At 33.6% G+C, this 27,249-nt stretch overlaps 1 long non-coding RNA gene across 2 annotated transcripts in view; it reads left to right on the plus strand.

Annotated features, from left to right (window-relative positions):
- LOC119508414 overlaps window positions 1–27,249 on the plus strand; it is a 46,992-nt gene that overhangs the window by 13,292 nt on the left and 6,451 nt on the right. Inside the window, exon 2 of one of the 2 annotated variants that reach the window (XR_005211454.1) lies at window positions 20,128–20,217. The exons of the other annotated variant lie outside the window; for it this stretch is intronic. This is a non-coding gene — a long non-coding RNA (uncharacterized LOC119508414). The remainder of the gene's footprint in view (window positions 1–20,127; window positions 20,218–27,249) is intronic. 2 annotated transcript variants of the gene reach the window in all.

The following is a 27,249-nucleotide window of genomic DNA, read 5'->3' on the forward strand; positions in this document are numbered from 1 at the left end:
TAGGGCAGACTGAATCTAGAACACAGATTGCATAGATACCAACACATGACTTTTCCATTAGAGCATATGTCTTCTTGTACATTTATTTATATATTCATTATAAAAATATATTAAGTGCAAATTTGTAAATGTTGTTATCCTAGTTGTTGGGTCTGAAGGCAAATTCTTATTAGATGATCTGTTGAGAGTCTTGTGGGGAAGGAAACATACTCTGATTAAAAAAAATATGTATAAATTGAGACAAATTAACCACTTAACATAATTACCAATGAAACATAGTTTTTAGATGGGGAAGTCCAAGTAAGTTGGGCAGATGGGACAAAAAAGGAATGATAAGGAATTGCGGAAGACAACGTGCTTCTTCAAAATATCCAAACTTACTTTCTTTTCAAATTGTTTCTAATCACTGTAAAATGTGGTTAGAAGGGTCAGCCACAAAGCATCAAAAATCACAGCACAAAGGTGATGTTATTCACCCTGCTTTTAAATTCTTGACACAGTATTCAGGGAACTTCTAATTAAAGAACCAAGATAGGCATCTACTCAACCCTCACTATGACATCTTCAAATTTAAAGCAATTCAACTCTTACTCCCACACTCAGGTTAATTTTCACTAGAGGAAATGATTTTGACACGTTCAGAAAGTCAGGTTAAGCTCATATAAGGAAAGAAGAAGAAAACTTTCTTCTTATACTTATGGATGTCTCCTCCAAGATAAAGTTTCCCCCGAGCCTCAGACTTGTGGGACTGTGCCAGAGCCGAGTGCACAGAGAGCAGATTGGGGCAGAGGTGGTGCCAGAAGTATCTTTGTGTCTCTGCCCACCACTGCTTGGCCTTGCAGTCTTGGGAGAGGCACTTCAACATCTCTGAGATGTGGATCTTCTGTTAAGTAGAAATATGGCAGACCTTTAAGTAATTTGGAACATTGTGGGGATTTGTGGGCTGAATCGTTGTCCCCCAAAGGTTACCTTATTTGGAACCTGTGAATGTTACCTTATTTGAAAAAAGAGTATTTGCAGATGTAATAAATTTAAGGAATTGAGATAAGGAATCACCCTGGATTATTTGGCTGGGCCCTAAATCCTACAACAGGTGTCCTTTGAAGAGACTCACAGAATAGGAGGAGGCAATGTGACCACAAAAGCAAAGATTGGAGTGATGAGGACATAAGCCAAGGAATCCCTGGGGCCACCAGAAACTGAAAAAAAGGAAGAAAAGGATTCTCCTCCAGAGGCTTTGGAGGGAGTGCAGCTCCACTGATAGCTTATTGACAGCTTTTGGCCTCTAAAACTGAGAAAGCATAAATTTCTGTTGTTTTAATCCATCAAGCTTGGGGCAATGTGTTACAGCAGTTACAGAAAACTAATACAGTATTAAATGAGATAATTGTGAAGGACTTTCTTAGCACATGGTCTAGAATACAGAAGATTATCTTTATGGCAAATAGAAACTATTATTATGCAAAGCCTGAGCAGTATAGGGGCTAGCATTACTACTCAAGCATAGGTATACTTGGAGGCTAGGTGTCTATTTATTGAGCACTTTCTATGTGCCATGTGTTCTACTAAATGTTATGTATGCATTAGACAGTCTGTTCTGGTTTGCTAAAGCTGCTGATATGCAAAATACCAGAAATGGATTGGCTTTTATAAAGGGGATTTATTAAGTTACAAGTTTACAGTTCTAAGTGTCCAAACTAAGGAATCAACAAGATGATACCTTCACTGAAGAAAAGCTGATGGCATCCAGAAAACCTCTGTCAGCTGGAAGAGCACAGGGCTGGAGTCTGCTGGTCCTTTGCTCTTGGTTTGTGTTTCAAAATGGCTTTCTACAAATTGCCTTTCTCTTAGCTCCTATGTGTCATTGCTTCTTTCTCCCAGGGTGTTTCTTTCTAAGCATCTGGGGGTCCTCTCTTAGCTTCTCTGGGGCAAACTCTGGGCTTCATCTCTTAGCTTAGCATCTCCAAACATCTTTCTGGCACATTTCAAAACATCTCCAAGTGTCAGTGTCAGCCTCTGTGTTGGCTCTTAGCTCTCTTAAATGCTCCAGTGAACTAATCAAGACCCACCCTGAATGGGTGGGGTCCACACCTCCATGAACATAATTCAATCAGAGTTTCCACCCTATTCAACAGACTAATCAGTCTTCCCCCACAAGATTACATTAAAGAACATGGCTTTTAGGGGGACATAGTATATCCAAACTGGCAAATAGCCCTTCCTTAGAGCTACACTGCAAAGTAAATGTTGTAATTTCTTTTGAGAGATGAGGAGTCTGAGACTCAAAAAAAGGTGAAATGACTTAACCAAGGCCTTTTATTTAGTAGGAGAATCAAGATTCAAATTCAGATCTGTCATTTAATCTCTTTTATACATGCTGCTTCTCTAAGATACAGCATACAGAAAGGGTGGGGAGTTATGGAGGGAAACTAATCTAAAACCTGCAGTTCTGCCTAATAGTTTGTGAAGCGTAAGAGTCTCAGCACAATGGAAAAATCAAGGACTGAAGCAATGTGATAGATGATGGGAGATGTAGCCAAAAGCAAGAGGGTTGGAAAGAAATTATAAAATGTCAAATTCAGAAGCATTTCCTAAGCAGCCTGTAGTATTGGTAGGCAGGAATTTGGTGGAAGGGAGCTGTATAGAATGTTTAGATAGCTTGGATGCCATGGTAGGTATAATTATAGTGACCCCCAAGATTTTGCCCTCTGGTAAGCACATCCTGTTGAATCCCTTCCCTGGGGTATGGCAGGAACTGTCACTCCATGATTTGGTTATGTATATGTATATAGCAAAATAAGGAAACTTTGCAGATGTAATTAAGGTCCCAAGTAGGTTGCTTTTGAGTTAAACAATCTTGTGAAAACCCTTACAAGGGAAACTGAACACTTCTGAAGTTAGAAAGAGATTCTGTCCTGCTGGCCTTGAAGAAACAAACAGCCTATATGAAATGCCACATTTCAGGGGACCGTGGGTAGTATCTATGAGCTCAGAGCAGATCCTGGCTCATCAGGACCTGTGACCTCAGTTCTACAAATGCAAGGAGATAAATTCTGCCAAAAAACAATGAGGTTGGGAGCAAATTCCTCCCTAGTCAGGCTTATCAAGAAACAGGCATCCTGGCAGACAGCCTGAGTACAGCCTTGCAAGATTCTGAACACAGCACCCGGCTAAGCTGTGCCTGTACTCACGGCCCATGGAAATTGTGAGATGGTAAATGTGTGTTGTTTTAAGATGTTAAATGTGTGGTAATTTGTCATGTAGCAATATAAAACTGATACAGACACCTCTCATGAATCAATTTTGTTATTAAATTTACAATTTCCATGAAAGAAATCAGAAATATGCTATAAAATGGTCTAGACTAGTTGTCTAGATAAATATGTATCTAATTGTGATTTACTAACATAAATTTAAATAGTAAAATAAAAATCAGCTTAACTTTCATTGTCTACATGGGCATAAGGGAGAGGAGACTGAATTGTGCCTAAAATAAATGCAAAACATACTATACTTTAATATTTATGTTGAAAATGGATGTGATGGAGCTGAATTCATCTTTCTCAGTGTTTGACCAGGGCAGCAAAAAGATTATTTCATCATTGGTGCTTGATGACAAAAATTATTGGAACACCATATATCAATGTTGGTAGGATCCTCCAGGCCAAGGTTGTTTGGATTGCTTTGTCTTTATAGATACGTAGATTTCTATTATACAATCCCCATTATTATCCCTAAATCATATTGAGCTATGAAAGCAATTCTTAAAACCAGAATAATGTAAGTAGCTATCAGCATCACATTACAATATCCGAATTATAAGTAAATCTCTTTATTGAGAATTCACAGCACCATTATACCCTGTTTTCCTGAGGATGCTTTTTATTTTTTTCTTTTATCCCCATTGACATGAGTTATTGGTGAGAATGTTCACCTCTTGAGAAGTTACCTGATATAGCTGCAGGGTTAGTTGGTATTTTGGAGACCCAGATTTTGCCACTTAGGCTTTGTTCTAAGAAAATACCCTTTTCCTGAATTTACACTCTTACTGTATTTCTTTCCACTCACTGACTATATGTCATTAGCACTTTCAGCCGTAGGTTGGGAAATTGGGACTCCATCCTTATATATGCACACTCGTACTCACATGGACATGACCATACAAACACACATAAGCACATATAGTTGTACACATGAACACACATACTTATCCAATCAGTAACATGCACAGATGCACATAAACTCACACATATGTATACATGTGCTTGCATACACAGACACACAGACACACACACATACACACACATACCATCATCTCAGCCTAATAACATGTACCATACATTTTTTTACCTGCAATGAAAGCAGTCTTGCTCCTTATTTTATTCCTGTTTCTCTTTATCCAGTACTTAAAACACATTTACAGTCAAATGTACCCCTGCAGTTGTATAATACTGTACTTTTATCACACCATAAACTAGCAAAGTGACAGTGCTTTAATGTTAAATTGTTGCATTATTAATAGGAGAGGTTTTCCCTTTCCAGAAGCATCCTGAATTTGTGATCCACAGTTATTATAGCCCAATAAATATAATGTGGGTCTGATTGGAAATGCAAGGAATTTGGTGAACTCTGAATGTATAACGTGTACTTTGAACCATTTGCTGTCATAATTGCAAGGATACTATTTCAAAAGAAGCATCTTAGAGCTTGAAAGCAACCCGTTTTAGCATCCAAAGTATATAACCCACTGATCACATTACCATCATATAGTTGTTCATTCATCATCCCAATCTATTTTTTTTAACATTTTCCTTGTACCAGAAAAAGTGAAAGCCAGAATTAAAAAAAGCAAGAGTAAAAAGAGAATACCCAAATTGTCCCCCTCCCTTCTTCTTCCTTTAGTGTTTTTTTTGTCCCTATTTTTCTACTCATCCATCCATACACTGGACAAAGGGGACTGTGATCCACATGGCTTTCCCAATCATATTGTCACCCCTCATAAGCTACATTGTTATATAATCATCTTCAAGATTCAAGGGTTCTGGGTTGTAGTTTGATAGTTTCAGGTATTTACTGCTAGCTATTCCAATTCATTGAAACCTAAAAAGGGTTATCTATATTGTGCATAAGAGTGCCCACCAGAGTGACCTCTCGGCTCCTTTTGGAATCTCTCAGCCACTGAAACTTATTTCCTTTCATTTCACATGCCCCTTTTGGTCAAGAAGATGTTCTCCAGCCCATAATGCTGGGTCTAGATTCCTCCCCGGGAGTCATATTCCATGTTGCCAGGGAGATTTACCGCCCTGCCAGGTGTCAGATCCCACGTAGGGGGGAGGGCAGTGATTTCACCTGCCAAGTTGGCTTAGCTAGAGAGAGAGGGCCACATCTGAGAGTCTCCTCCTGAATGCCTCTTTGTTGCTCAGATGTGGCCCTCTCTCTCTCTAGATAGATTTTTTTATACAACAGGCTTAAGTATTGCTGAATAAAGATGATTATTAGATTAGTTTTGATTTGTAAATATCTTTTAAGCAGGTAATTCACTGTGATGAGACACAAATACATAAGTAATACAAATAAAAAATGATGTAACTGTACTACTAGTACCAAAAAATCCTACTCAATGCATAAAAATGTACTTAATCATGTTATTAACAAAGATACAAGTGTGAATAACCATAAGCTATTATTCCTTTATAATCAAATTAGCAAAGATTTTTAAGGATTGTAATAATTGGTTTTGTTAGGGAAATGATGAAAAGGTACCAATTGGTTTTGTTAGGGAAATGATGAAAAGGTACCTGTCTCGAAAGTGTATTTCAAAAGCCTCAAAAATATGCATGGTTTTCAAGTAGTTAATCTAGATTATCCAATGTATCAATGATTTCCAGAAGTTAATACAGCAAAGTTACAAAGTCATAAAAACAAAAAAGACAGAAATGAGACAATTCTATACTCAAATCAATTTAGAAAAAAATAAAATCATGATAATTTCTTTGTTTCAAATAAACCATAATGCAGTATATGCTATGTCATCCTTGGCAAAGATAATAAGTACGTAACATATATGTATTTGTATATTTAAATATAAACACACATGCTGATATTTTGCTATGTCATTTTATACTGTTCAGTTCTATATTTTTCTCCAAAGAGAAAACAAAACTTGCTGCTTTAATTTTAAATGACTGTTTGCGCTATCTACTATATATATATTTTTATACTGGCTTGGAAATTTTTCATTTTATATACTAACATTGGATATGTTATATAAAAATGAATGGATATTTCTAACTGTGTCTTATAAGGTCTCTTTGAATGAATAACATTGTCAAAATATTTCTGATTCTTAAACTACTGATGTATAAATATAGACAATATAGATAAAATATAGAAACTTAGCTAAGATTTAGTAACCCACTCTTTTTCAAACTGTTCAAAGGATTATAGCTATGGCCAGTAGTTTAGTGATAGATGGAGAGTAGAAATTAGACCTATTTTATCCATGTGTCTCTGGCATCCCTCCTCCTCAATATATTAAATTTGGGATAATATTTTCTGATCTCTAAACCTTTGTATTTGGAAATTACACTTCTCTGAAAAGAAATTGAGAATCTGATCCAAATTTGACCCTTTTCCTCTGCTATCCTCTCTTTCCCTCCTTCCCATCCAAGGTATGTAAATGTGAGCAAGCTAGTTTACTATCTGCCTTCCCAAAGTTTGAAATCAAGGAGTCACATGTTAAAACTTGTATTTATAATGCAAGTATTTATAATAAAGTGTGTTAACTGATACAATAAGGAAAGAACATAGTGTTATGGGAATGTCTAGTATCCACCCCGAAAACAGATGGCTGTGAGGAATATTGCTCAAGGAAGAGTTTCTAGACAAAGTGGTATTTATGTTGAGACCCAAAAAGTAATAAAAATTAAGCAGTCACTATATTCGCTCTACAAAGATGGAGGCAGTTGTTCATTTACATTTCTACCTCATTAGATTGTCAGCTACTCTGCATTCTCAGCACCTACTAAAATGCCTGACATATAGATGGTGTTTAATAATAGTTTGAATCGTTTAATGCAGACTTATGTACATAAATGAACAGTACTTAGGTAAGACATAGTTGAATACATTTTAAAGTGATACGTTAAAAAATATGGAGTTAAGGAAATAACACATCATCCATATCCCCACTGCTAATCTTAGATGCCCTAGTTCCTTTTTATACTTTATTCTTTCTTCTCTTTTTATTGCTTTTAAAATGTTTTTTTGTTCATACTAGTGAACTCAAGTCAACATAAATTTGATTTTAACCTTTTGACTTAATATAGTTCATCAAAACTTCAATATTTATTCAAATTTCATTGCTTATTTTTATGTGCAATTTTATAAAATAATATGAATTTATAAAACTTCTTAACTAAAATGTTCACCATTTACTTTTGCCTCTTGGGAAATTAGTTCAATAAAAGTTAGCAAAAAGATAAAAGTAAATTATTAAAAAGTTTCACTATTAAATAATTACCTTGAGTATTGCTTAAGAAAACCCTGCATATAATTCAGCATGCATATGTAATATACACAAATTTATGCTGCCTTCAGTAGAGACCATTTAATTAAAGAATGAAGAGAATTTTAAAATATTTAAAATTGGTCTGTTAATGTGAGGACATAATAAACATGAAGTCACTAGACTCAGATATACATAAATACAGAAAGTAAATTACAAAACAGCAATGCTAATTGATATAAAACACCAAGGCAATGGAGCGTCTTAAATGTCATTCAAAGTTGCTGGAATATAGTTAAGAAAATGAGCTTTAAGATCTCATTGGGAACTGAGCCCAACTAGATCTAATAACTATTTTTATGCTTGGGGTGGGTATTAGAGGGTTGTTTATATTAGTTCAAATTGGTCTCAAATATCTCATTTCCTTGTTATTGCATATTCTCAATTATCTGAAAATTTAAAAACAAGAAAAGGAACAGTAAAGCATGCCAAAGTTGGAAATGGGTCATAATTTAATAACTACTATCATACATTTTCTTTAAGAGTCAAGTTATTTTTGAGAACTTCAGAGGCAAAAGCATATAGTTCATATCAAACTTTGAAAAGGGAGAAACCTAATTTACCTTGCTCCAGAAAACAGAGCTTTTTTTGCAAGATGAACAAATTTCTTCCTCAAGAGATACAGTATGTACACAGACAAAGGTGGCTCATCATATTTAAAAAAATCAAAATATGTTGTAAATTATAACTTTCTTTTAATAAAGTGCTTGCTCATACTAGTATTTATAGGAAGGGATATTCTTTGGATTTGTGTATTTTACCGCTTCTAATTTTGGTGCTTTTGTAATTTAAATGGGATACTGAACCGCAGCATATTAACTTAGAGAACAGGAGTTATTACTTTACCTAGAAATGGAGTATTAAATACACAATGGAATTAATCAAATAAATTAATGTTCCTAATAGTCCCATCTCATTTGTATAATTTGGTAAAATTCACAGAGCACAGTAACCTGAATAAAAATACAAAGGGGAAGGAGAGATGTATAGAAGCATATTATAATTTTTTTAAAAAATTGTTTTTCACCTGAAGTGTTTGTAACTCTAATTATCCCCCCTACATATGGAAAAAATTGTATAGTGTAGAGGAAACAAATCAGAAAATGAGGTAAGGAAAACAGACATTGGCAGTCTAAACTGGGCTTGGTGATGTCTGAGTGATGGCCACTTAACAGGTGTCTGTGACTTCCCTAACAGTAGCAACAAATTATGAAATATTTAGTGATAATATTAAAATAAAATGTAAGAGCCCTACATATTGAAAACTACAAAACATTGTTGAAAAAATTTTTAAGAAACCTAAATACATGGAGAGATATACCAAGATCATGGGTTGAAATACGCAGTATTCTTAATTTGTCAATTCTTCCAAATTGATCTATAGATTCAACAATCCCAATCAAAATCCTAGCAGAATTTTTTAGTAGAAACTTAAACATTTATTCTAAAATGTATAAGAAAATGCAAAGGACCTAAAACAGCCAGAACAAGTTTGAAAAAGAAGAATAAAATTGGAGGATAAACACTGCCTGTGATGGTTAGGTTCATGTGTCAACTTGGCCAGGTGACCCAGCTGTCTGGTCAAGCAAACACTGGCCTAACAATTGCTGTGAGGACATTTGAGGCTGGTTAATAAACCAACAGGCTGGTTTATTAAATCATCAGTCAACTGACTGCAGCTGTGACTGACGACTCACCAAAGGGCATGCCTTCCACAACGAGAGAATGCAATTGGCTGGATTTAATCCAATTAATCAGTTGAAGATTTATAAGCAAGACAGATAGAGGACCTTCACTTCTTTTTTGGCTGCCCAGTGAAGCATTTCCTGAGGAGTTCGTGGAAGTTGCCGGCTCGTTTCCTGAGGAGTTCATTGGACATCTTCCTTGGAGTTGACAGTTTGTTGACGGCTCTACAGAATTTGGACTCGTGCATACCCACAGTTGCGTGAGTCACTTTTACAATTTGATAATCAGAGACACCTCTCATTGATTCTGTTTCCCTAGAGAACCCTAACTAATACACTGCCAAATTTCAAAAATTATTATGAATCTACAATAATCAAGAAAGGGTGGTATTGAAGTAAAGACTGAAAACATAGACTATTCAGGCCAAATACAGAGTCCAGAAATAGACCCACAGGAATTTGACAACTGATTCTCAACAAAGTACAAAGGCATTTCAGTGGGAAAAGGAATAGTCTTTTTCAATAAATGGTAGTGGAACAAATGCAAAGAAAATTAAAAAAAGAAAAAAAGAACTTAAATCCATAGTTCATACCATATACAAATGCTAATTCAAAATAAATTACAGACTTAAATTTAAAACATAAATATATGAAATCTCTAGAAGAAAAATAGGAGAACATTTTTTTAACCTTGGAGTTAGGCAAAGAATTCTTAGACATGACGCTAAATGCATTATCCCTATAAAAGAAAACATTGATAAAGTTCTTCAAAATTTTAAGAAGTGCTTTTATAAAGAACCATTAAATGGTAAAGCAAGTTGCAGAATGGGAAAAAATTGTCAATGATGTATGATAATGGGCTTATATCCAGGATATATAAAAGCTCTCAAGATTCAATAATATAGAACCAAACAATGCAACTGAAAATGAGCAAAAGATTTGAGCAAACTCTTCATCAAAAAGGTGTATGGATGGCAAATAGCACATGAATACTCAACATTGAGGCAAGGCAAATTAAAACTGGAGATGCCACTATATGCCTGCTGTGGTTTGGAGCTGTATGTGCCCCAGAAAACTTGTTCTGAAAGTTAAACATATTCTGTGAATGTGAACCCATTGTAAATGGGACCTTTTGATGAGGCTAGTCCTTGAGGATGGGTCACAATCCTATTACTGGAGTCCTTTATAAAGGGAATGAATACAGAGGAAAGAAAGCAACAGAAGCAAGAAGCTAAAATCAACAAAACCCCAAAGAGAAAGGAGAGACGAGCAGACACTGTCAGGTGGTTGGCCACATGGCAGAGGAACCAAGGATTGCCAGCAGCCAATCTTTGGGAAGAAAGCATTGCATTTATAATGCCTTGATTTAGACATTTTCACGGCCTCAAAACTGTTAACTAATAGGTTCCCGTTGTATAAGCCAACCCGTTTCGTGGTATTTGCTTGGAGCAGCTTAGGAATCTAAAACAACATCTATTAGAATGGCTTAATTTAAAAAAGATTAATCATAATAAGTGATGGTAACAATGCCAAGGAACTAGAGCTCTCACACAGTGCTGGTGGGAGTGTAAAATGCTGCAAGCACTTTTGAAAGCAGATTGGTATTTTCTTAAAAAATTAAACATACAACTTACTATATGAACCAACATTACACTCCTTGATATTACCCAACAGAACGATAACGTATGTCAATACAAATATTTTACATGCATATTCACAGAAGTTTTATCTGTAAAAGCCCTAAACTGGGGAAAAAAACTATCCATGAACAAGACCCACCATATCTTCTTTATGTCTGTTAATTTAATTTTGGTATAATACATATTAGTGGACTCAATCACAGAATAAGAGTGAAATATGAAAGAAATAAAATTCCATTTGTTTTTCCCCAAGTGTGTGAAGAATGAATTTCTAGTTTCAGTGGGGAAAAGGTCATTAATTTTTGAAACCATGCACACACATACACACACACACAACATGTTCCTAAAAATCTGAAACACTCTCTCTGCTCCCAAGATTAAAGTCTTGGGTGCTTGGAAAAAAAGTTCTTCAAATTAAAGTTTTCTCAAAAAGCAGATCCTACTAAACAAAGCACATTTTAGAGAACATTTATATCAAGTGTTTATGATGCATTAAGATGATTTCTTCATATTATACTCTATGCTCTTCACTTAGCTATGAATTTCTCTAACTGTACTAATTTCCAGGTTTTTTTTGCTATAGCCTTCACTGAAGCACATAGTGAATCACATGGGAATATTTTCATCCCTTTAAAAGATTTTTGATGTTCTGGAGATAAATGATGCTTCCATTAGCTTAACAGATGAGAGTATATATAGAGAAGATTGCTTCTGAACACATTGAGACAGTAGCTTAATTGTCAAATAAATTTCAAAAATCATACCAATGTAATTACTTTTTGCTTGTTTTTATCAACTGATTTTTAAATCTGTTTTTCATTCACTCCTTAAAACAAATAACTGCCTTAATATTAATATTGCTTCCATTTCACAAAGAATTTAAATAAATAGTTCAAGTTCACACCCCTCTTAAGTAGCACTTTAGTACCGTAATTGCAAATATATTGCTCTTTCCACTTGATCATGATGTCTCACAAGTATAATGGGCCTTGGAGATAATAAGATTGTAGGCACACTATGTCAGAGACTAGGCAAAAAAATATTTGAAGCCTGAAAATAGGAAAATGCAAATCTATTTGTCAAATAGGAGACAAGAAATATTCAAAGTGAGCTTGAACTAATATTTGACCAAATCCCAAGTGTTATAAGTAAACATGTGGCTAGTGTACAGGGAACAAAAGACAGATTCACATCACCAGGAAAATGATGGTTTCAAAGAAGTCATTCATTTAATTATTCATTCATTTATTTATTTAACACACGTTTATTGAGGGTCTATATACCTATATGTGCCAACCATCAGTGAGGTTCTGAGGACACAGCAGTGAACCAAATGGACAAAAATGCTTGCCCTTGCTGTGTTTACTTTCTAAGAGGATTTATAGTAAATAGACAAGCAAGTAGAATGGATGCCATATAAAATATTGATAAGTGCAATGGAGAAGTATAAAGCAGGGAAGGGTGAAAACGAGTGCTGGGTGGTCAAAGAAGCTTTTACCTATGCGAAGAACCTGTGAGTGAAAACAGAAAGCCCAGCTTCCAAGGACAGTCCGGCCAATGTGCAGAGTAAATCAGACAAGAGACAACACACCTCTATATTGGAGAGAAAAAGTAACCATCTATTAACATTAAAGTACTTGTGAAAACCAGCTTTTATGGTCAATTGCATTTCCTGACATACACAAATATTTTGAGATATAATTCACATACTATACAATTCAACCATATAGCATGTATAATTCAATGGTTTTTATTACATACAGAGAGATGGGCAACCATCACCACAATCAATTTTAAGGTTTTTCATCACATAAAAGAAACCCCATACTCATCAGCAGTCACTTCCCATTTATCTCTACCTCCCCCTCAACCTTAGGCAACCACTAATCTACTTACTTCATTTGCCTATTCTGAACATTTTATATAGATAATGACATTTACATAAATGCAGTATTTTGTAACTGGTTTCTTTGACTCAGAGTGATGTTTTCAAGGTTCATGCATATTGTAGCATGTCATTACTTTATTTTATGGTCAAATATCACTCTATTTTGTGTCTACACACCATTTTATTTATTCATTCATCGATTGATGTGGGTTGCTTACATATTTTGGCTAGTATAAATTATGCTGCTTTGAGCATTTGTGTATAAGTATTGGAGTGGACATGTATTTTCATTTGCTTTACTGTATTCTTAGGAGTTGAAATTCTAGGTCATGAGGTAGCTATGTTTAACATTTGAGGAATGGCCAAACTGATTTCCAAGTGGCTACACTATTTTATATTCCCATCAGCAATGTATAAGTGTTCCTATTTCTCCACACCAGTTATTATCTATCTTTTTTTATGTTTTACTGGGTGTGAAGTTGAATTATGATATTGATTTGCATTTCCCTAATGGCTGATGATGTTGAGCATCATTTCATGTGTTATTGACCATTTGTAAATCTTTTTTTTTTTTTTTGAGAAATGCCTACTTGAATACTTTTTCTGTTTTAATTGGGTTATTTATATTTTTATTATTGAGTTGTCCTTTATATATTCTAGTGGATACTAGGCTCTTACCAGATATATGACTTGCAAATATTTTCTCAAATTCTCTGAGTTGCCTTTGCAATTTCTTGATGCTATCCTTTGAAGCAAAAAGGTTTTTTCAATTTTAATGAAGTCAATTTTATTTTTTCTTTCATTGCCTGTGATTTTGGTGTCATATCTAAGAAGACTCTGACTAAAAACCAAGGTCAGGTGGTTTTATTCCTTTATTTTCATCTAAAAGTTTAACAGTTATAACACTTGGGTTTAGTTTGTGATCCATTTGGAGTTAATTTGTGTATTTGGCTCAATGAATAGTTTTGATTTAATTCTTTTGTAGGTGAATTTCCAGCTTTTCTCATACCATTTGTGGAAAAGACTGTTCTTTCCCTGTTTTATTGTTTTGGCATCCTTATAGACAATCAATTGGCCATAAATGTGAGGATTTACTTCTATATGCTCAGTACGGATCCACTGATCTGTATGTCAGTACCACATTACCTTGATGACCATTGCTTTGTAATAAGTTTTGAAATCAGAAAGTGTGAGCCCTCCAACTTTCTTTTTATTTCTTTATTTGTTTCCAAGATTGCTTTTGTGGTTCAGGGTTCCCTATATTTACATATGCTATTTTAGGATCAGCCTATTACTTTCTGTCAGAAGAAGACAAGGTTTTGATAGGACTAGCATTTAATCTGTGGATTAATTTGGGGAGCATTGCCATCTTGATAATATTAAGTCTTCTGACCCATGAACATGGAATGGCTTTCCATTTAGTTATATGGACTTTAATTTCAATCATGTTTTATAGTTTTCAGAGTACAAGTTTTGCACTTGTTTTATCGAATTTATTCCAAAGTATTTTGTTCTTTGTGATGCTATTGTAATGTAATTGTGTTCCCTATTTCATGTAGGGTTGTTCATTGCTACTGTGTAGAAATACAATTGATTTTTGTATGTTAATCTAGTAATCTTGATTAACTCATTTATTAATTCTGATAGATTTTTAATTACTTGGGATATTCCATATACAATATCATGTCATCTGCAAATAAAAGAGTTTTATATCCTCTTTTCCCATCAGGTTGCCTTCATTTTCATTGTTTTTGATTTTAGCTAATTGCCCCATGAGTGGATATCCTTGTCTTGTCCTGGCTCATAGGGGGAAACTTGTATTCTTTCATTAAGTGTGAGAATAGCTGTAGATTTTTCATAGATCCCCTTTATCTGGTTGAGGAGTTTCCCTTCTATCCCCAGTTTTTCAGTGTTTGTAACATGAAAGGGTGTTGAATATTGTCAAATGCTTTTTTTTTTCTGTGTTGATTGTGACTTTGCCCTTTATTATATTGATATATTGCCCTTTATTATGTTATTATTGCCCTTTATTATATTATATTGATATACTGTATACATTAACTATTTTTTGGATGTTAAACTAGATTTGTATCCCTAGGATAAATTCCACATGTTGCATAATCCTTTTAACATGTGGCTGGATTCACTGTGCGGGAAATTTGAGGATTTTTAGCTGTATAGTCATAAGAGATACTGTTTTATTGTTTCTATTGTGTCTTTGTCTGGTTTTTGTGTCAGGCTGATAATGGCCTCTTAGAGTTAATTGAAAATTATTCCCTACTATTCTATTTTTCCGAGAGTTTCTGAAGAGTTGGTGTAAATTCTTTAATAATTTGAAGAATTCACGAGCGAAACTGTCTGGGCTTGGGCTTCTCTTTGTAGTAAACTTCGATCTCTTTATTATCTTCTTTTTTTCTATTTCTTCTTGAGGCAATTTTGGTACTTTGTGTCTTTCTAGGATTGGGTCCTTTTAATCTATCTTATTTGTTCATCTACAATTATTCATAATATTCTCATAAAATCCTGTTTATTTCTGTAAGTCCAGGAGTCATCACCCTCTTTCATATCTGATTGTAGTTATTTGAGTCTTCATTTTTTCTTGGTCAGTCTAGCTAAAGGTTTATTAATTTCATTGATGCTTTCAAGGAATCAAATTTTGGTTTTGTTGATTTTTCACTTTTTCTTTTCTATTCCCTATTTTATAATAATCTCTCGTATCTTTTCTTTTGCCTTTCTTCTACTTGCTTCAGATTCATTTGCTCTTGCTTTACCAGTGTCTTAATGTAGATTTGAGATCTTTCTTCTTTTTTCATATAATTATGTACTGCTATTATAGCTATTTATTGCTATAAATTTCCCTCAAGCAACACTTTTACTCTATCCCATGAGTTGTGGTATATTGTGTTTTTGTTTTTACTTCCACTCATACTATTTTCTAATTTCCTTTGTGATTAATTTCCACATTTTCATCATTTTTCTAAGTTTCTTTTGGTTTTTATTTCTAAAATACTTTCCTTGTGGTTAGAGTATATACTTTGTATGATTCCAATCCTTTTACATTCATTGAGTCTTGTTTTATGGCCTAGCATATGGTCTATATGCTTGAAAGAATGTGTATCCTCTATATGCTTGAAAGAATGTGTATCCTGTTGTTGTTGAGTAGAGCGTTCTACAGACGTCTATTAGGTCTAGTTGCTTCTATTGTTGATATCACCCCTAGTTCTCTCCACAACTGAAGGTGAGGTATTGGAGTTTCCAACTATTAATGTTTTCTATTCTTCCCTTTATTCTTTAATTTTTGCTTCATATATTTCGGATTTCTAAAGTTAGGTGCATGAATGTTTGTAATTGTTGTATCTTCCTAAAGGATTGACCCTTTAATTGTTATAAAATTTTGTCTTTATCTCTAGTAATACTTTATTTAAAGACTACTTTGACTAATACTTATAGAGGAACACCAACTTTCTTATGATTTCTGTTTGAATGATATATCATTTCCATCATTTTACTTTTAACTTATTTTTATCTTTGGCTCTAAATTGTGCATCCTGCAGACAGAAAATAATAGGATTTTGTTTCTTTTTTATTTCTGGCTTTGGACTGGATTTAAAAAATTCATTCACATTTAACATTGTTATTGAAATATTTGGATTTACATTTACCACTTGTGCTGGTTTGAATGTATTAAGTCCTCCAAAATGCCATTATCTTTGATGTAATCTTGTGTGGGCAGATGCATCACTGTTGATTAGATTGTAATTCTTTGAGTGTTTCCATGGAGATGCACTCCACCCAACTGAAGGTGATGACTCTGATTAGATAACTTCCATGGAAGTATGGCCCCGCCCATTCCTCATGGGCCTTGATTAGTTTACTGGAGCAATAGATAAGCTCAGACACAAGAAGTGAGCTTGCTACAGCCAAGAGGAACACTTTGAAGAATGCACAGAAGCTGAGAGAGTAGCTGCAGATGAGAGACAGTTTGAAGATGGCCGTGTAAAGCAGTCTTTTACTCCAGAGAAGCTAAGAGAGGAAAAACACCCCAAGAGCAACTAAGAGTGACATTTTTGAGGAACTGCAACCTAGAGAGGAACATTTTGGGAGAAAGTCACTTTGAAACTAGAACTTTGGAGCAGACACCAGCCACATGCCTTTCCAACTAACAAAGGTTTTCTGGACACCATTGGCCATCCTCCAGTGAAGATACCTGATTGTTGATGTGTTACCTTGGACACCTTATGGCCTTAAGACTGTAACTTTGTAACCAGATAAACCCCTTTATAAAAGCCAATCCGTTTCTGGTGTTTTGCGAAAAGGCAGCATTAGCAAACTAGAACACCACTTTATTATTTGTTTTCTGTATCTCATATTTCTTTTTGATTCTTTCGTTTCTTCATTACTTCCTTCTTTTGCATTAAGTGGTTGTATTATACTGTAACATTTTTATTCTTTTAATGATTTTTTTGCTTTATTTTTTAGCTATTTTCCTAGTAGTTGCTCTAGGGTTTACATATGCATCTTAACTCATCAGAATCTACTTCATACTTATACTAATTTAATTTCAGTGATCTTTAAAAATGTTAATCCTATATAGCTCTCTTCCCTCTTTCCCTTTCATGTGCTGTTATTTTATACATATTTTATTCACATTATAATCCCAACATTACATTGGTATAGTTATTCCTTTATACAATTTTATGTTTTTTAAAGAACTGAGAGAAAAAGGAGAGTAAGTATATATTAATATAGTTTGATATATTAATTCTCTTTTGTTCTTGTGCATCAGAGTTACTATGTGGTGTCATTTCCTTATTTCTCTACAGCTTTTGTTCCCAATCACCACCTTTGTTCTCTTCTTGCCAAATATATTACAGTTCTATATTTCACTGGAACAAAAAATAGAATTATATAAATATTATTTCATATATTTTCTTTTTAAATACAGCAAGAGAAGACAGGAGAATATGCAATTATACTGTCTTTGTAATTATCTATATAATTATCATTACTGGCACTCTTTTTTTTTTTTTCAGGTAGATTTGAATTACTCTCTATAGTCACTTGCTTTCAGTCTAAGAATTTCCTGTATTATTTCTTGAAAGGGGAAGTTCTGCTAGAGATTATTTCTCTCAGTTTTTGTGTATTTGTGGATGTCATTATTTTTCCTTTATAATTCAATGATAGTTTTGTTGGTTATAAGAATCTTGGTTGAGAGCTTTATGTATTTTCTTTCAGCATTTTGAATACATATTATAGATAAGTTCAATTATACTGCACCAACCATTTTCACTCTCCTAAACATATTTTTTGATGAACAAAAATTACTCAGCTGGTAAACAGAAATTTATCAGCTTTTTCTTTCAGGGTTATTGTTTTGGGTCTTCTTTTATAAATCCTTTCTTACACCAAATTCATGGAAATATTTAATTTTCTCACCTAGTATTATTGTTTTACCTTTCACTGCTAAATCTGCAATCTGTATGAAATTGACTTTTGTGACATTAATTAGAAGTCAAGATTAATTTATTTCTGGATGGATGTACAATTGACCAGCACCATTTATTGAAAAGATTATTACTAAAGTGATATGTTTGTTTTAATTAGATGGTTATATCTGTTTGCATCTGTTTTGGTTTGCTCAAGCTGACATTGCAATATAACAGAAATAAGTTGGCTCTTACAATGGGGATTTATTAACTTACACATTCAAAGTTCATAGGCCATGAAAATGTCCAATTTAAGGCATCAATAAGTTATGCTTTCTCCCTGAAGACTGGCTACCAGTGAGCCTGGAATCCTCTGTCAGATAGCAAGACACATGGTAATGTTTGCTGGTCCTTCTCTCCTGGGTTTAATTTCTTTTAGCTACTGGCTTCACTGGCTTCCTCTCTCAGCTTCTCTGGGGCTTTTTTTTTTTTTTTTAAACATCTTTTATCCCCTTATAGAGGACTCCAGTAAGAAGATTAAAACCCACCTTGAATGAAGTAAGTCACATCTCAATTGAAATAACCTATTCAAAAGGTCCCACCTAAAATAGGTCTATACACATAGGAATGTTTAAAAGGACATAAGCTTTTCTGGGAATGTATACATCTTCAAACCATCACAGCATCTATTTCTAGAATCCATTTTCTTTTATCTTGGTCTGTTTATCTGGCCTTCCCCTAATATCACATTGTCTTAATTACTATTAGTTCATGAAAGATCTTGATATCTGTTCATCTAAATTTTCTACCTTTGTTTTCTCCTTCAAAATTGCAAAAATAAAAAAATATGCAAATGTATTCTTGGCCTTTTATATTCTATATCATGTGAAAAATAAGCTTACCTATTTCTAAAGCTATGCTTGCTTTTTATGTTGAATACATTAAGTCCAAAAATCAATTCAAGGAGAATTGAAAAATTATAATTTTGAATATTTAAATCCATGAATATAGTATAATTCCTCCTTTTATTTAGATCTATATTTTCTGTCAATGTTTTTTTCCAATGCAGAAGTTCTTCACATCTAATTTTAGATTTATTCTAATTATTTTATAATTCTCTTCTATTGTAAATGGTTTAATTTTTACATTTAGTTTATTCTTATTTGTATACAAATGATTTTTTGTATTCTGAACATATATCCAACAAAACTTCTGAATCCACTTATTAATTCTTTTAGCATATATTATTCTTTTGGATTTTCTATGTGCCCATTCATATCATCTATATTAATAAAAATGGTTTTATTTCTTCGTATCCAATTCTTGTGTTATTAAAAAGTGTCTAATGCATTATTTATGTATCTAAAACAAAACAAAGTAGAATAGAAATAACGATAGTGACCATCTTTGTTTTGTTCCCCATCTTAAAGAGTAAATTTTCAATAAATTTTTAATAGGTTTGTCATTTACCAATAGTATGTTGTAAAGATTTGTATCTTTCTATCCTAGTTTCCCAAGTATATTTTGGGACATTCTATTGTCAATAGTTTGTTCAGTTATTGTGTTGACTTTTTTCTATGATTTAAAAATGTATCTGCTTATATAATCATAGCATACCATTCTCAATATTTTTCTGTTGATGTGGCAAATCATGTTGATTGATTTTTTAATGTTAAACTATCCTTGCATTCCTAAAAAAAAAAATTCACTCTTTCCAGACATATTTTCTTTTTAGTATATTGCAAGGTTTGTTTGGCTAACACTTTTTACTAAAACATATTATTTTACTAACAAGCATAAATAATTTTCATTGTTCAGAAGAGTATTGTTCTGATTTGCTAATGCTGCCATTATGTAGAACACCAGAAATGGATTGGCTTTTATAAACGGGATTTATTAAATCACAAACTTATGGTTCTAGGGCTATACAAGTGCATCAGCAAGAGGGTACCTCACTGAAGAGTGGCCAATGGCATCTGGAAAACCTGTCAGCTGGGAAGGCACATGGCAGGTATCTGCTAGTCCAGTGTTCCCAGGTTGTGTTTCAAAATGGCTTTCTCCAAAAATGTCTCTCTCAACTGCTCTGTGCTCCTTCTGTCTGTGAGCTCTCTTACAAGATTCCAGTGATTTAATTAAGAGCTTCCCTGAATGGGTAGGGTCCAAATCTCCATGGGAATGATTTAATCCAAAGTCCTGCCACATCTCCATGGAAACACTCAATCAAAAGATTAATGTCTGCCCTCACAAGATTGCATTAAAGAACATGGCTTTTGGGGGACATAATATATCCAAACCAGCACAAGTATGAAACAGTATTTTCCTAAAATAAATTGCCATGGGGGTCACTGTGTGCACATCTGATTTGTCTTTTCTGGCCAGCTTCATAGCCCTCACTTTCCCTGCACATTTGGCCACATTTTCCAGTGGTGCCTCAACTTTTCAGCAATTGATTTTCATTTTATTTTCCATGGGAAGTTAGATAAACATATTTATTAGAAACATACCCAAAATAATGTAAAAGACTTCAAGTGAGGTTTTGTAATCCTATTCTGAAAGGAATGATTCTTTGTTTTCTGACCATTGTTACAGTCTTTCAACAACATTTTGTTTTCTTCAAAAACCATTATTGGGAGGATGGCAAGATGGTGGCATAGAGAGGAGTGGAATTTAGTTAGTGCCCTGGAACAACTAATGAACAACTAGGAACCATTAGTAAATAATTTGAAACAACTGCTGGGGGACAACTGTGACTGTCCACACATTGTACACAAACCTGGATTGGGAGGAATGCCTGAGATAGCAGCATGAAATATGAGCTCAGAGGAGACAGCCGCAGCCATTTTCAGTGGAGAGGGCCTCAGCCATTGTCAGTTCACAGCCCTCTGACCCGGACAGGGGTGGAGACAACAGAGTCAGCGAGACAATTCAAATGCAAATGATAACTCCCTAAGGGGTGTGTCTTCCCTAAGAGTAAGGAGGTGGGGCCCAGCTTTCCCTTCAGAACCGAGCCCCAGAGCCTGGGGGAAAACACCCAAAACAGAAACTGAAGGGGCCACACCTCCTTACACTAGTATGGATATGTATGGTGGTGAACAAAACTGTCTTTAGGAAAAAAAAAAGGATTGGTGAAGGAATCTTGAGGGCACTACATTGAGTGATATGAGTCAGACACATAAGGGCAAATATTGCAGGGTCTCACTGATATGAACTAACTATAATATATAAACTTATAGATATGAAATATAAGTTACCTGGATATAGAACAAGGTTATAGAATAGGGAGCGGTTGCTTATTATGAGCAGTATGTTCAACTAGGTTAAACTTAAGTGTTCGTAAATGGACAGAGGTGACGGTAGCACATTATTTTGAGAATAACAGTGCTGAATGGTATGTGAATGTGGTGGAGAGGGGAAGCTTAGAGTTATGTATGTCACCAGAAGGAAAGTTGGAGGTTAAAAGATGGGAATGTATAAAACTGAATCTTGTGGTAGACAATGTCTCTAATTAACTGTGCAAAAATATTGGAAATCTCTTTCATGAAGTAGAACAAATGTATGACACTATAACTAGAGGTTAATAACAGAGGGATATATAGGGAAAAATATATACCTATTGCAAACTATGTACTACAGTTAGTAGAATTTTAACATTCTTTCATCAATAGTAACAAATGTACTATGCCAATACTGAGTCAATATTGGAGGGGGGGATGGTTAGAGGTATGGGAGGATTTGAGTTTCCTTTTTTTTTGTCTTTATTTCTTTTCTGGAGTAATGAAAATGTTCTAAAAATTAAAAAAAAAATTGTGGTGATGGATACACAGCTGTATGATGGTACTGTGGGCAATTGATTGTGCACTTTGAATCTTCAGATAATTATATGATAAATGAACAATCTCAATCAAACTAAATTTTAAAAAATCATTAAGTACCTATTTTACTTCAAGCACTCCACTAGGCATCTGGCATAAAAGTGCATAAGGTACAGTCCCTGTCCTTGAGGAACTCATGCACTACTAAGAAAGCAGACAAATAAATAAGACATTTATTATATTGCAAAGTTCTATGACTGAAATGTCAAAAAAAGCTCTGGGAGCACACATGAAGAAATAATTAGTTCTTACTATAGGTAGGTCAGGAAAAGCCTTCAGAGGAGAAAAGATTGATCAAAGCATTAAAACAAAACTCAGAATTTGCTATGTAGAGCTGGGCAATTTAGGTAGATCATATAAAATTAACAATCTGTCTAGTTTGTTACATGCCTTAAAGATCTGTTTATTCAATTTTGGCAAGATAATTATTCCATCATTTGAAAATTGCTTCACTATCTACCTTTATACTTGAGAAATCAGATTCAACTTATAGTTCTCCTGTCAACTATGTTTACATGCATCATTCTGCTGTGAACTTTATGGGGAATAGACCAGTTCAGTCACTTATAATATTCTATATAAGTGCTTGATAAATTGGGATTTGAGTTATATCTATATTAGTCCTCCTTTGTAACACTAAATATTTTATTTATGCATTTGAAATTATTATGCTGAGAATGAATCTATAGACCTCCCAGACTGACAAAGGTATTCATGGCTCAAACAATTTAAGAGCCATTGGTTTCATGATTATTGTTTTTAAAACCATCATGAAAAAGAAGAAACTTGTTTTAAAATAAATAATTTGCAGTTTGATAATATTTTGAAGAAGTTAATTGTTTTTCTCAATTCTGAAATGATTGCAAGGTTTTCTTTTATTAATTTTTATTAAATATGATGGTGTTCTAAACTACTTTCTACATGGAATATGACCTTGAATTGAAGATTAAGAAAATGATAATGAGGCAAGTATTTTATTTTTTATTTTGTTTCCTATTACTCATACCTAGAAAATCTTCCAGATTTGAATCTGTGCTATGAATACAGAAGAAAAATATCTTCCACTTTGTTATTAGATTGAGGATATAAGAGACTTCTTCATGATCTCCTTTCTTCAAATTTAGATCAGGAGAAAATGAAGATTATTATTAACATAGAAATATTGTATTAAGTCCCACAAACTAAATCATTGAAATCTTAACCTGAGCTACAACCATCACAGCTGGTACCATTGTAGCCAAACACTGGGTAAAGATTAAAGACTAAAAAATAAAAAGTGAACTTTCATTCTTTAAGCTCTTCTGATAGATTTCTACAGAATAAAATATATCCCTAAGGCATGATAGGAAAAGCAGCTACTTGTTCTTTAGTTATAAAGAGAGGACTAGTACTTGGAACTTTCAGTGTAACTCCTTTCATAATAATTTAATGCACTTACCACAAATTGAAGCAATTAGATTTTAAGACTTTAATTTGTCACCCATAGTAATTTATAATTCTTAGTAGCTAGGTTCCAGTAATTGATATATATCAAAACTATCCTTTTACCATCAGGGGAAGGGGCTGATGTTCTAGATGAGAGTAATTTTGGCATAATAGAGAGATCAAATTACAAAGATAACCTTGCATTAAAGGTGATTCAGCAAGAGAATGAAGCAATGTCCCTATAAAAGAATGGCATGATATGTAATTGTACTGGTCATACATTTGTTGAACAACTGGGTAGTTCTATAGTTTAGAAACTTAGATCATTATCAACTTTATTTTGGTCAACCATATTTGGCCTTAAATTCATTTATTTCCTTTGTTATGTAGACTTGACCTAAAGTCAATTAAGATATTTTATCTAATAAAAGTAGAAAATTAAGTATGTCTTTGAATATGGAGAATGAGCCAATATTCTCACAAATTGTTTATGGTTATAAGCAATTATAAACTTTTTCATCATTTATCTGATATTCAATGTTTATCCATAAGTGCAATATGACCAATTGTCTTATATTCAATTATAAATAGGGTGACCATACAGTTTACTTCCAATCCAAGAAAAATTTGAAAATGAGCAGGGTGCTATTAATAATTATATTATGATATCAGTATAAACTAGAACTGTCTCAGACCCACACTTAAGGTCACCCTTGTTATGATGACCTTTTTCCCATGAAGCCATTTTATGGTAGAGTAGGGGGAATCAAAATAAAACCATTATTTTGATACAACTGTGAGTGTTAGTTTTACTGTGGTTTTCAAATGAGACTCAATTTATGAAATAAATAGCTTCTTGAGAATTTTCCTAGTTTTTAATTTATGGATGTCATATTTAGCTTTCTATTGATCTCAATTGCCATCTCATCTTTTCTTAAAAAACTAATAAATTCTATTATAATCAGTGGCTGTACATAAAGATTTTAAATAATAATAATATATACTTTCGTATTTAATGGCCACAAGAACAGAAACACTGGTTGAAATAGTCATGATTTCGTAAAATGGCTGGTGATTATGAGTTCATTAAACTTGAGAAGAGACCAAATAATGTTATTATTAATTAAATACATTGGAATAAAAGAATAAGAATAGTAAATTCCACAGAGAGCTTTTCTATTTGCTGCATAGGATTCTAATAAACCAAGTTATAAATTCCATATTTCCATTACAAGTTTTGGAAAATCACCAAAGAAATTTTAATGGAGTTATGCTTTAGAAAAAACTAGATCTTACTGTCTAGTCAGCTTTTCTCTGGAGACAATGATGAAATGTCTAAATTACACAGCTAGAGCCAAAGCATTTAAGCTAACTGGACTACATGAAGATCTGCTTCTAAATAGTGATTCTGTAATACATGAGGGAAAAAAAATACTGTAACATTTTTAGTTTTCAAGAAAGAATCTTAAAACTTGATATTATACATTTAGCCACTTCACCATTATCACTGAATTTAAATTTCAAATGAAGATTATAATCTACTTTTACGTATGTCTTGATTGACACAATTCTTAAAGAATAGGTTTTATAAGGCAGAGCTTGTACATTACCTTTTCCAAGTCCCCACAGGTTATAGGACAGCATGTTCCAGATTACATTAGTGACTCCTTTTTCTGAGTACAGTTCTCCAGGCTAGTATTCAACATGTTGCATGGCAACTGCCTGTTTATATATGCCTCTTTCCACCAGTTGAACCAGTATTCCTCAACAGCTGGAAATGCAGGGATGCATTGTCTCAGTCACATTTACTCTTGGGTCTTTATATATCTTTGTTAAAGGACTGAATGAAATTTTGTGTTTTACAAGTTGGTTTTGAACTTATATAAAAGTCTGCTGGAGACAGTTATTCAAAGAGTATAACTTTGCCAACCTACCTAAGGAAAATTTTACATTTAAGGTTTTGTATTTTTTTCTCTTCATAATTAACCTGGGTTTGACTTTTTTCCCCATTACTTATAGAGCTAAGAACATACAAAATGTTTTCTAATATATATAGACTGACAGGTGACTATTTTTTATTGTCCTGCCCGTTGAACCAAATTCTGTATTCTGAGAGAAGTCAGTTGACTAGAACTAAGGAGGAATTGATTTAAGTTATTCTTTGATGCTGGCCATTTTATGGGATCTTTTCCCCTCCTTCTACTCCTGGAATCTAAACTATTCCATGTAATAATCCAGTAAATCCTAATTTAGAGAGACCTTTAGATAGACATTGATAGGCAAAATCTAGAGCGCCAGAATCTGGCTTTAATAAAATACACTGATTAAAAGTTTGCCCTTCTCTATTGCCTACAGATGGAGATAATAATCAACTGGGAAGTGAATTTTAAAAAAACAGAGAAATGAGTAAAAAAGAAAAAGAGAAGAAAATGATAATTCTGAAATATTTGGATAATTTATGGTTTAGCATCATATTTTAAAATCTGAAAGAAGGTGAAAGTTAAATTCTCAAAGGTAATACTAAAGACCTAATAAATGTCAATAATTATAAGAACCAAGGGAGTGATATATAATAAGAATATACAGAAATGTCCTGTACCACTGTGGAAAATAGAAATAGTTCACACGTATATTATCTGTGTCTGTAAATAGGAATACTTAGAGGTATGTGTCCTTATTATTCTCATTTATCCATGTAGAAATGAAGGCTCAGAAAAATAAAGGGACTTGTCCAAAATTACTCAACTAGTAAGTGATGTAGAGAAGGTTCCAGCCCAGGACATTCACACCTTTGCCCAACTCAGGAGTCTTGGAGACAGAGGAACTGGCATGGTGATCCAACTCCCTCCCCTGATGGTTTCATAATGCCCATTTTAGAGGTGAGGAAATTGAGGGAACCGAGTGAAAGTTGAGGCAAGGATTCCCATTTCTATCTGAGTCTGAATATTGGGTCATAGTATAATATATAACACAGAACTATTTCTATATTAAAAATATAATCAACAGTACAGCATGATGCTTTAATTTTGGTAGCAGAAATAAAACAAATCATGTTTGCAGATTTGAAGGATAGAAATTATCTAAGGAGGCTAAAGCCAGGCTTCCCAAGATTCTTGCAATTCAAGGTGGGCATTGACAGACAGGACATCAATCTAGAACTTAAGCAAGAAGTACAAAAAGATAGCACATATTTGTGTACATCTCTCTGATGATGTAATTTTTTTTATTAAAGGACCATGTTGAATGTTTGGGGTTAAATTTCCTTAACAAAACTGTTCCTAACAGTCCTTGCCTATATATATATCTTTTTTGTGTTGTTTTGTTTTGTTTTGTTTTTAACAGTCTTATAGTGAACAGAGCTCTAACGTAAATTGAAGAAACTATAATATTGAGGAAATTTTTAAAGGAGATGTTGATGATGAAGTTTTAACAGCAGCTATACTATGTACAATCTAGAGAAGAACAGCTTTCAGCTCATCCAATTTTTCAGGCAAATCTATTTGGGGATGATCATGAATCTCCCAATATTAAATGTCTGTTCTAGATTTTCCTTCTTATTTTTTTTCTCATTTCACATTTATGGTGGGATATGGATCTAATATTAATAGTGGCTTACACTTGCAGGGATTTTGTTTTTAAAATAGAGTATTCAATTGCTTTATCTCACCTCATCCTAAAAGCAATCTTGTATGGTGTGGGTGGTCAGAGCTACATACACAAATGTATACAGCTATTAAGTGAGTCTA

Source organism: Choloepus didactylus, chromosome 13, assembly GCF_015220235.1.
Source record: "Choloepus didactylus isolate mChoDid1 chromosome 13, mChoDid1.pri, whole genome shotgun sequence".
Classification (NCBI taxonomy): domain Eukaryota; kingdom Metazoa; phylum Chordata; class Mammalia; order Pilosa; family Megalonychidae; genus Choloepus; species Choloepus didactylus.